Here is a 12,494-nt window from a genome sequence, read left to right as displayed (position 1 = left end):
TTTAGATGTAGAGGGGAGAAGTGCATTTGACCAAAAACAAATGCTGAGCGGAGTCAGCTGGTTAGGTCAATAAAAGCTAAAAATATTTGACTTTGAGAGAAGAGAGAGTTCAGGACACAGCCTAAAGGCTAGATTCAGCCCTGACTAAACTGTAGCAGTGTTACAAGGAGAGATTAGTTACTCAAACTTACATGTTACATCTGTACCTACAGAACTTGCCAGTAAGGTCTTGGAATAACTGGCACCTTAATATCTTTATTACTAGTATGGTTCACAGTGTCTTATGTCTATTAGCTTCAGGCTGAGTATTCTCCTACATTTAATTTTATCTATCTTGAGAAAAAATGCATATACTTATATAATTTATCTCCTCATTTACTTACCTGATTTTGGAGATCCTCACTATAGTGTAAGAGTACAGCAACATATCCCAGTCTTTAGGGATGCTTTTAGGAAAATAAAGGAGGTTCACTTCAGCTGCAATTCCAGATATTAGTAAAACATTAGTGTAATATATGCATCTTCAGTAGTTCTCTGGCTTTCATTCATACCAGCTGGCTGTCTCAAAATCTATAATATATTAATTTCCACAGTATAATGATATGTCTTTATATATCTTTATCCATCTGTATAAAGATGCAAGACGAGAAGTACAAAAAATATGTTTTGGGTCAGGACATGTAGATCTTGCATGCCAGTGACGACTCCTGATTTTTGAGAACCTGAAGTTAAGGCTAGTGAAACCTGAAGGTTGTCAGTGCTTCTGAAAACAGAAGTATGTCTTCAATGCTCAGATACAGATGGAAATGTCTGATCTACCTGTTGAAAATGTTGAAGGTTATCAACAGAAGTGCCTTCTCCTAGACAAACATTTTACTAAACAAACAATTCAACAACAAAACCAGTGGAGGAAAGAATTAGCAAAGGTTACAGAAGTACAGAAAACCCACTTCTAGGAAACTCCATAGGACAGTTTCCATGAGGTGAATGCTGCACACGGGGAGCTCAAAGTGAAGCCTTGAATGGTCTGTGCAAAGCTCTTGTGCATTGGGCTGTGCTTCTCTATGCCCACTTTTCAACCTCTTGCTACACAACAGAGCACTGGGCACAGAACAGGCTTATCTCAAACTCCAAAGACTAGCATATGTGTCAAGCCTTGTGTTCTTTCAGTTTTAACACAATTTGATTAATTATATGATATGACATGATACACACAATCTGTACCTTTTAATGAAAGTAGCTCCCCCAACTGTAATTTAAAACTTTTGTCCCTTAGGAGTTTAATTATTAAGGTTGCGATTAACTTCACCCAATCTCAGTTACCTAAAAGACAGCTACATAGTCAACACTAGGTATTTAGTCACATTTTATAAACAGTGGAGGGAGTTTCATCCCATTTGGTTTTTTTGACACATACCTGAAAAGGGGCTAAATTGTCCTTTGGACCAGAATTGAGTATATGTGCATATATATACACACACACACACACACGTATACACATATACAGCTGAAAAACAAGAAAATCAGAAAACGCAAGGAAGTCATGGAATCAGATGAACCTTGGTATTTTGCTATGAAGTCCTGGCTTGCTCAGGATGTGGAAAAATCGAGACTTCCCTTTCTTCCTCTATAGATTTTTGTTAAACTTCTAGAAACCTAGCAGGGTCTCCCAACTTCTGGAACACTTTATCACTTATTTAAACCTGTAGTTACCAACTGAAAAAGAATCACTACTCTCAAGTTTCCAAGAATACTAACAAGAACACAAGTCCTAATTGGAAACCATCTTAGGAAACTTAGTCCAATTGTTAGGAGTTTGGGCTCTAAGTAAAGGTATTTTAGTTCTGATGAACAGCATTCTGTGTGATAGAAAACAAACAGCTTCCCCCTTCCCATTTGCCATGTGCAAAGCACAAATAATAATAAATAAAAATATTTCTAAGAGCCCTAGATTACTATTTACAAAGTGTTAACAGATTTAACTATAATCTAAGTAAACCCTTAAGAAACCTGCATATTCTACCTATTTCTTATCTCACTCACAGCCTACTTAAAAGTGGAGTGTGAATACTGTCACCTAGGGTTTATTTTCAGCTCTAGCTAGGAGAAGGAATCTTGAAAAATACACTGATTTTTTTTTTTTTCCTCAGTCTAGAATCATGTTAGGCTTGAATAGCTTTTGGCTGCATTCTTTTAGCTCTTTTGCTGCAGACAAAAATCTACATCTAAAGCAGGGCATAGTTTAAAATATCACCATTTGCAAGAGCAAATCCAAAAATAGTGTGGGCAAAAAAAGTGTCACCACTTTCAGAACACATGATGACAGGGAATTGGGTTCTACATGAGGGCTTCATGCTGCTCTGCAGTGCAGACTAAGCTTCAGGTCTGTTTTCTGGTATGCGGTCAGGAGGAGCAAGGAAAGGATTGTGGAGGTGCCTGAGGTATAGGAAGTGAAGCTGTGTACAGCTGCAGTGTAACTCCACATTAGCTATTGATATTAATTTTGTTAGTCAGCTGAAACCTTCTAGATGTCACTCTCTACCAAGAACAAAGGCTGACAATGGTCTTTTGTTTCACAAGCTGTTTGCTGAAGAAACAAGCTCATTTCTAATAACTAAATGCAATAATTGTATTTTTGTATGACATTATGTCTCTATATAAACTTATGTTAGAAAAATACAATGCAGTATTTAGTATGGAAGATTTAGGAAATGCTAGATTTATAATTTCCAATATAATTAGATGATTTTCTTTAGTATATACAGGAGGACATAGACTTTAATTACAGGATGCCTTCCTACCCTTCTCTCCACAAGACCTAACTCATTCTGGATATAAGACTGAATTAAATATTTGTATCTGTCTTACACTCTAGTGGTCTGACTCTTTTTTGTTTATTCTTTTTCATCCAAATAGTTGCTGGTGTAGATTTATTTAATGTCTTACAGATTTTCATTGTCCATATTTTGTTGCAACAGTGTTACAGTAAATGAACCCTATAAACATTAATAAATGTATGTTCACAGTAGTGCAGTGAAGATATCAATATTTTCATAGATGAACAAGTGGAGAACAGACCAAAAAAACCCAGAATCTGCAAAATCTGGTTTTAACATGACCTTCTCAATGAGCTAACTCATAACAAGTGGAGATGATTTCTTCAAATATTTCACTTTTTTAAAACTATTTGTATGTTCAACATACTGTACAAATATAGTTTACTTCTGTGAGAAAGATTATTAAAGATTATATTTCTCTATGACCGAAAAAGAGTGTAAGAACTTAGATGCATTATCCTGTCTCAAAGTAACATGCACCACAGGTATATCTCTGTATGAGCTCTTTTCCAATGGCAAATGTAATGAGAACTAGTTTAAAATAATCCTATTTTTTGCAGATTGAGGTGATCTAATTACATCATATTTGAAATAAACTAAAAATATATAGAAAAATACCACAGCTCACCTGATAGACTGGAAGATCACTTTAAGTCTGAGTGGTAGCCTGAGGTCCAGAACTCAGGGCTGTGGAGAGTCCCAACCTGAGGTTCAGTCCTTCAGAACAGAGTGATTTATTGCAAATGATGTTGAGCACTCTCAGTTCCCTGAACACCATTCAAAAGGTACAGTACTTCCCTAAGGCTCCAAAAATCTGAAAATCAAGATAAAGTTGGGCAGACATATTCAATGAAAAACATAAAATTAGTTGTTGCATTAATATTTTAGCTTAAATTACTTATGTAGCTTCACACAGCATCTCTGTGACACAGGGATAGTTTGGATGACAGAAAACTCTGGGAAGACATTGCCTTCCAAGTTCTGCATGCTATGAGATAAAGCAGTTACAAAAAATAACAACAGGATTTTCTACACAGTTCTAACACATTCCTATGCCCTGCAAGTAGAATGGGAGAGCATGTGATCACCTCTTTAGGGTCTCTGAAATGATGAGTGTACACAGCAGAGCAAAAAAGAAAGGAAAGGAGAAAACTAAACTAAAACTGGTATTTCTACTTTTTTTTTATTTTTTAACTTTTTGAACCTTTTTGTAAAGTTACTGTATGAAACTTTAGCTATAATTTTATCCTAGCTTTCTCATTTAAGTTCTTAATTTTTGTACTGCTACAAATTCATCAGGTGTTGCCTCAATACCTTTTCTGCACCTGCAATCTACTTGAGATGAAGGCCCATGGTCCATGCACGGTAGTATGAGTATGCTTTGAACAGTGTAACAAAAAAGGAGGTTTGTGGTAGTGAATTGTGTGAATACCAACACTATGCAGATAATACAGTAGAATAATTATATTCATCCTGAGTAAATGAATTCTGAATGCTGGTATGGATGAGAATGGGAACTTGTGAGGACAAGTTGGGTTGGAGTTTCATTTCTTGTTAATATTAACAAAAATGGGTCTATGAAAGACTAATTAAAATCAGTTCTTATTAAAATCAATGAATCAAGAGATAATTTGAAGATTAAGGCTGAGGAGGGAGGTATTTTTTTTAAACACGTTAGTTAGTCTTTTCAGCCAGCCAATGGAGACTTGTGTACTTGTCTACATCCAGATACCTGGCTAAGGTACTCTGAATTATTTTCTGTAAGCAAATTTCACTCCACTGAATGCATAGGTACCCTAAGTACCCACAGTGGCAAAAGCTAGGTATTTGAAGTTAGATGATGAATGTGCTCAATACTTCCCCAACTGTCACACTAAGGTAACTTCGCATAGAAGAAAAAAAATCTCATCAGTGGGGAAGGGGAACACACACATTTTTTTACTGCTTCTAGCAAGTTTACTGAGTCGGTAAACAACAACTTTGTGGATGTCTCATGATATTCTCCAAACCAAACAGATTTTCAGGAAAGAATCAGAAAATAATTTTTAGGACTCTCAGGAGAATTCCTCATACCCTAAGCAAATTTCTGATACAGGAATTTTCAATTTGCAAATTATGTAAAACTTTCCATAAACTTTTCCTTGATGGAAAATATTAGGTAGGTATAAATATCAGGCTTGCAAAATAAATGGTTAAAGCAAGCCAAGCACTGTGAAGTTAGTTAAATACCAGTTACAAGCCAGTGAAACCCTAATTCAGGTCTTTTCATGTATACATTCGATGTAGTCAGTGGTTGAGGTAAATTTTGGTTTTATTCTTTTTTTTGTTTCAACCATTGAGTCTACAATGGTTAAGTTATATTTTTTTCCTGCTTAATTTCATGTATAAGAAAGGGCACTGAAAAACATTCAATATTTCTTTTATTTTCATTATTCAATGTGTTACTCCTTTATTAATTGCTTAACTCTATTCAAATCTTTAATTTTTCTTGACAAAATTATGAATTTTGCAGTTGGTTTTCTGGTCACTTGTGGCTATAGTATGTCAATACCTCATTAGTGTGACTAATATTTTATTACATTTCTGAGTTAAAATAAAACATTCCCCACTGTTACATACCCTGGGAAACCCAATGCTTGCACCTAACCTTAAACAGCACTTTGCACAGTCAGGAAAAACTCCTGTGATGCCACTTGTAACTCTGATGAAAATCAGATCCTAAGATTTTCTGTAAGACCTCAAGAAAACAAGAAATACAGCATTAGCAGGCTTTTACTTTGAGCAATTTGCCTCACACAAAATTCTGCTGGTAGATATGCTGAAGGATAATATAATCCATTCCTCGGCTTTAGTCAAACTCAGTTATTTGGTCATTAAACACCCCCCACTTTTCTTGTAACGCAAATCACTGCAGACCCCAGCACCTGGGAATGTCAGCCAGTGGTTCTATGGATAAAAGCTCATTTGGACACACAACTTTTATACATTACTATCACAGACATCTATTTGTACATTAGGCAAGACAGTGGAGTTAAAAAGACGGGCACTGGGAAAACAAGTCTGAGATAGAACCAGTCTGGTGTTAATTTGCTAATACAGCAGAGCTTCTACTTGTTCTATGTATTTCCCCTAACCCCTCCACCATGCACCCCAAACATCCATTTCTGGATCTGACAGAAAAAAGATACTGGTTAGGATACTGGTCAGATCTGACAAAGGAAGGGAGTTCTTATTCTCTTATGCATGAGAAACCAGCCTTCGAGTGCATTGTGGCACATATTTTGCAATATACTTTCACAGTCATTTGATAACAAAAAAGGAACTTTTATTATTTTGTAAATTCCCAAAATCTTTTATTTTTCTCAACTGTTTAGCATCCAAAATCCTTAGATTGAGCAGATAGTCATCATGGATAATTTAATTTGAAGTGGACACAGTTGCATTTACAGACTATACTGGTTATCTCAATGGTAGCTAAAATTACCAGCCCTGCCAAGAGTATATTTACAAGATAAATGAGAGAAATGGAGGCATGACAGATTAAAGTTGTATAGCTTGTTTTGGGGTTCCGTATTTTATCTATGAGAGCTGTGAATGAAAATGAGTCATCCACATAAGTCCAGATGAAGAACTTGGTATAAAATGTTTTCATATTAAAAAAAACTAACACAGTTTTCTAGATCCTTAAACATATTCTTAGGGTTATTTTTGGTTGACTAGGTATTACAAAGTCAGATGCCTTATTTCCATTAATTTATCCTAGCAGACTTCAAAGTAGTAAAACCCAAACAACTCTGAATCTAAAATTATCCCTAAAACGGTCTAAAATAGAACTTCTGTTATTTCTAGAACTGTCAGCACTATAAAATTTCAGAATATGTAGGTTTTTAGGGTTTAATCCCAATGTGTTCAGTGCTATAGGGAGGACATCAGGTATCACCAGGAGTCTCAAGCCCTTATGAGTATTTAGAGATGTATTTCTTCTTCATCAAAGACATACAGTGTGAGAAACTTACCATGGCAACAGTTGATGCAGCTATAGAAAAACAGAGTTATAATGCAAAGGGTTGAAGATAATAACACTTCTTGAATATAAATCTGACATATGTATGTATGTATATTCCCTACACACACACATTCTGCTGCTTCATCCAGTTGCCTGGTAAAGTCCAGCAGGTGCCAAGTGATAATAGTACATCTGCATGATAGACAAGGGAGTTCAGTTCTCACAACAAACCACAGTTCTGAATATGTCCTGTGTTTCATTTCCTGATGCAGCTTCTTACTAGCAAACCTGCTCCTTTGCTAATTGCACTTTATTATGTCACTTTGACCTGCTGAGTAACCTTAGTAAATAATTCAGCTTCATTATTTTTCTAATTCTCCATTATAAGGCAGAGATTAAAATATCTACTGCCTTCATTAAGCAGAGTTCTATGCAGAAATTTTCTTCTAAGCTCTGTAGGTGCTATTTAAGCTTTCTAAGAACTATGCAGTATTTTTGGGGTTACAATAACTCTTTTGAATGAGCACTAGATTTCCTAAAGCACGTACTCCACAGACCTTCACAGTCTAGTGGATGACCCATTTTTCCTTAGATCTGCAAACAAGTTCAGTAACACTGTCATTAAAGACTATGTAAAGGAAAGTATTGTGCCTCCTTCAGAAACTTAGTTGTTATGAAAATAAAATGATGACTACCATGGATGGATGAACTTGATTGCCAGGTTGAGATTTGGAGTGGGTGACAGTCCCAAGACCTTCAACTAAATAATTTCCTTTCACATGGGAAAATTAGTTATGATGATATAAAAAGTAGAATCCTAATGTTGGTACTGTAACTGAAGTACTCTTCCTGAAGATCAAGATTATTTCACACTGTCAGTTAAGCAGGACATGGGCTAGAATGATGCAATACAGTCCTTTACAGGAATGTGTTCTGTTTGAATTTAATTAAATAATAAAAATGACTGCAGATCACATTCTGAATTTAATATTCCCTTTTCATTTCTTGATGTCAGCATGGATTTTTAGTAAATGAAACCTGAGTAAAATCTGCAGGATTAAATTCTCCTTCAGAAACCTGCTTTGCTTAACTGGAATTCAACATCATGTAACATTCCTGTCAGTTGTTTGCATCTTTACATCATGAATTCAAAAAGAGATATTAAAAACATATATAATTCTCAAAATACTATACAGAATAAGAAAAAGAACCCTATCAGTTTTAAATACTCAGAGAATACTAAACTGAATTCCTATATTATCAGAGGGTAGTAGCATTTCATTTGAATGACAGTGTCCTTGATTATCTTTTCAGCTAAAGTAGGTATATGGGAAGAGGAAAAAGAAAGAGAAAAATTAAAAGAAAGAAGCAGCATATGCAAGGGTGTTGGGTTTGTCTGGCCAGGTTTTGGTAGCAGAAGGGGTTGACAGGGGTGGCTTCTGTGAGAAGCTGCTTGAAGCTTCTCCTGTGTCCTGCAGAGTCCAGGACGGACCCATCGCTGGCCAAGGCCGAGCCCATCAGGAATGATAGTAATGTCTCTGTGATAATGTATTTAAGAAGGGTGAAAAAAAAAGTTATTGGGCAGATGAAAACTGCAGCTAGAGAAGAGTGGAGTGAGAACATGTGAACAACAGTGCAAACACCAAGGCCAGTAGTGAAGGAGGGGGAGGAGGTGCTCCAGGCGTTGGAGCTGAGGTTTCCCTGCAGCCCGTGGTGCAGACCATGGTGAAGCAGGTTGTCCCCCTGCAGCCCGTGGTGCAGACCATGGTGAAGCAGGTTGTCCCCCTGCAGCCCATGGAGGACCACAGGGGTGCAAGGATCCACCTGCAGCCCATGGAGGAGACCCACACCAGAGCAGGTGGGTGCCCAAAGGAGGTTGTGACCCCATGGGAGGCCCATGCTGGAGTAGGGTCCTGGCAGCGGTCTACTGACCCACGGAGAGAAGAGACCATACTGGAGCAGGTTTGCAGGTAGGACTTGTGGCCCTGTGGGGGACCCACATTGGAACAGTCTGTGCCTGAAGGACTGCACCCTGTGGAAAAGTGACCCACATTGCAGCAATTTGTGAAGAACTGTTGCCCGTGGGCTGGACTCATGCTGGAGAAGAACTCTTCTGTGGGAGGGAGACCATGGTGGAGCAGAGAAAGGTCTCCCCTCCCCAAGCAGCAGCAGAAAGGCAGAAACAACTTGTGGTGAACTGACCGTAACCCCCACTTCTCGTCTCCCTATGCCGCTGTGGGCAGAGTAGGTAGAACTTGGGAAGGAGAGAGGGGTGGGGGGCAGGTGTTTTTAAGATGTATTTTACTTCTCATTTTCCTTCTCTGATCGTGTCAGTAATAAATTTAATTAATATCCCCACTTCAAGTCTGTTTTGCCTGTGACAGTGATCAGTGAGTGATCTCTCCCAGTTCTTATCTCAGCTCATGAATCCTTTGTTATATTTACTCTCCTCTGTCCAGTTGCAGAGGGGATGATAGGGCGACTTTGGTGGGTACCTGGCGACCAGCCAGGATCAACCCACTACACCGTTTCACTGAATTGTGCCACTGGTTGTACAGGATTGTTCTAAAGTTCAAGAAGAAATATAATGAATTATTAGCTGAGCAATGAATATGGAGTTATAAATGAATACAGTAAACCACAATACAAAATATGTGCATACTTTTTTCTGTTTTCCATGCAGAAGTAAATGAAGAAAACCCACACAGAATGCTAAGTCATATATGAGCAGCTCAGCAGTTTGTACCTCTGACTTGGTGGTAACACAGTGTGAAGGTCCTGTAATGCAAGGGCATGTAACAAAGGTATTCATTGTTTTTCTGTGAGGAAGCCATCCATCATGAGCTAATGCATCCTGCATGGCAAAAACAGTGCCAAACGTGATATAAGCAGGTACTCTCACACTATATAATAACACTGTATAACAAGAAACTATACCTCCATTAAATCAATAAAATACAGCAGCAACAGAAATAAACAGGAAATATTGTTTTCATAATTAATTCTTTTCTTATTAGAGCATTGAAGCATTTCTAGTATTCTACTTGTACACCCAAATGTTGCTAAAAGATATTAGAAAGTTCTGATTGTTTCCATACAACAACTTGAAACATTCTTTGGGCACATGACGGATTTACACAATCAACTACACATACTTTTCTTTAATATTTTTCCTTTTAATATGTGAATGATGACCTATACCATTACACCATGGGTATGATCTCCCTCCAATAAACCTTCCTTCTGATTTACAGATTTAAAATATGAAAGCCTGCAATTCTGTTCTCAATAAATTTTGCTATTCTCTGCTAAAGCATCTGAAGTTTCAAAGTTAATTCAACTATTTTAGGCAAGGAGGCATTTATGCCTTTCAATAAGTACCAAACACAACCTTTTAATAGGATTTATATAAGCAAAACAAACTTTTAAAACAGAGACATGTTTTTAGTAGAAGTTTAGAAATCTGCATTTCTTATGCTTACGTTGACAGAAATTGCTTCTCTTTGAGAATGAAAACTATGTTCCAGATATGCATGATTTAGAGATTTATTTCAACATGTTATAATGTTGGGTTATAATACAAATTATTTAGTCAACCAGAGGTTGACTAATCTTTCCCGTACTCATACTGGCAGGCACAGTTAGTCTTCAGATTCCATAGTCTCAGAACATAAATATTGTATACAGTATGTCTTCACTAAAAGATATCAGCATATTCATGAGCGAAGCTCATGATTTGTCTAATAAGTACGTAGGTCAGCAAATCTTTCAGTGGGAATAATTTTCCTTAAAGTCTCTAAATGGATGTTAGCATCTGGCCTACAGGACCAGAAACAAAACCAGCTGAAGAAAAAGCAAAGGCTTAATGATTTCAAAGGTTTTTGTCAGGTCTCAATGATAAACAGTAATGACTAGAAAAATTTAATTAGCTAACAACATAATGGAAGATGGTGATCATCTTTAAAGCCATAATTGGTTTGAGAGTTACCTATGTGGCTGTTCTGTCTCCACAGATCAGTACAGTAAAACTGATAACACATGATACTTTTTCTGATAACTCTTGAGTTTGAATAACTGACAGAGTCACAGAGTGCATCGAAGATTTTTGGAGGACAAAAAAACTTCAGAAGACACTAGGATTGTTTTCTTTGTTTTCAGTTTTTCCGGTGATTTTACATGTTAATTAGGGTTCTTTTTGTACTTTGATTTATCTGTTGACAACAGAGGACGACTTGAAATAATAACAAATGTAATCTTTATTTTTTGGGCATTAATTACAGCCAGCCCTTTCAACTATGGCCTTTCTTTTTGTGCAAAAACTTTGTAATGTCTTAGTGAAATGAGTTTTTTTTTAATCCTACCTTAGAAAAAATGCACTACAAATAGACTCTGTCCTCCTGAATCCTAAAAATTCATACATTCTGATATAGGGATAAGTTGGTTCTTTGTCACATAAGATTAATTTATAACCTATGATTCTGACTCTATGAAATTTTTTCCCCAAACCAGTTTATCTTCTTGCAATCTTAAAACCATTTATTGAAGATCTACAGCACTATAAAAGAATTCAGGTAATACTTATGGAAAAAAATTACTATTTTCTTTAATATCTTTGCTAAAACATTGTAGTAAATAGATTGCGTAAAGAGATTATAATCTTGTTTAGATTTGGTATTTCTTTCACAAAAGAAATTACAGGAAATGTACCAGTGTACCAGTAACTTTACATAACATGACGTATCTCTAACAAGGTTGCATCAATAACACTGATAACCAGTGCTGTGCCTACTCAACCTTTATACCATCTTGACTTAACATTTTCTGCATTTTATGCAATACAATATTTTCTGCATTTTAATGCAATACAATATGGAAAATGTTCTAGGACTTCCTTTCCTTAATAGATCATATACTTCTTTCAGACATTAACAAAGACTTCTTCTTTCCAATGTTTAGCTTATTCTATGACTCTCCTTTACTTCCATTTAAAATTTTGTAGTTGTGATATTTGTTGCAAAACTTTGGACTTCTGAGAAAGATGGTTCACAAAACAACACTCCTACTGTCAAACATGAAGGAAATACATCACTAATGTAGACCAAATTTTTTTTATTTGAACACAATGCATAATTTACGTGTTCTTGATTTTAACCTTAAGATAATAATCCTGGGTGATATTTCATGAGAACATTGCTGGCAAAATCCTTGCAAGAATACTTTTGAACAGACTAGTATCCACTATAGAAGAAGAACTTCTACCTGAAAGCCAGTGTAGTTTCAGAGCCAACAGGAGTACCACAGACATGGTATTTGTTCTCAGACAACTGCAAGAGAAATGTAGGGAACAGAACAAAGGTCTCTATGTAGCCTTTGTTGACCTCACCAAGGCTTTTGATACTGTGAGCAGAAAAGGTCTATGGAAGATTTTGGAACATTTAGGTTGCCCCCCAAGTTCCTTAAAATGATCATCTCACTCCATGAGGATCAGCACGGCCAAGTCAGATATGGTGATGCACTTTCTGAGCCCTTTCTAATAACTAATGGTGTGAAACAAGGCTGCGTTCTTGCACCAACTCTATTCGCAATCTTTTTCAGCATGATGCTCCAAAGGGCCACAGCAGACCTCGATGAAGAAGATGGTATCTACATTC

At 36.6% G+C, this 12,494-nt stretch overlaps 1 protein-coding gene across 25 annotated transcripts in view; it reads right to left on the bottom strand.

The window, feature by feature from the left end:
- The window catches only part of KHDRBS2 (KH RNA binding domain containing, signal transduction associated 2), a 366,714-nt gene that overhangs the window by 17,695 nt on the left and 336,525 nt on the right, over positions 1–12,494 (bottom strand). For 11 of the 25 annotated variants that reach the window (XR_001877975.1, XR_001877982.1, XR_001877987.1 and 8 more), the window contains 4 exons: positions 9,590–9,697; positions 5,457–5,574; positions 3,466–3,651; positions 384–477 (listed from right to left, as the gene is read on the bottom strand). The gene's annotated coding sequence lies outside the window, so the exon portion shown is untranslated. Of the gene's footprint in view, positions 1–383; positions 478–3,465; positions 3,652–5,456; positions 5,575–9,589; positions 9,698–11,819; positions 12,168–12,494 lie in introns of those variants that run through there. The other 14 variants (XR_001877989.1, XR_001877986.1, XR_001877991.1 and 11 more) reach the window with 8 other exon arrangements.

This window comes from Lepidothrix coronata, unplaced genomic scaffold (assembly GCF_001604755.1).
Source record: "Lepidothrix coronata isolate B3197 unplaced genomic scaffold, Lepidothrix_coronata-1.0 Scaffold241, whole genome shotgun sequence".
NCBI classification, from domain to species: Eukaryota; Metazoa; Chordata; class Aves; order Passeriformes; family Pipridae; genus Lepidothrix; species Lepidothrix coronata.
This window is presented reverse-complemented; position numbering and strand designations above follow the sequence as displayed.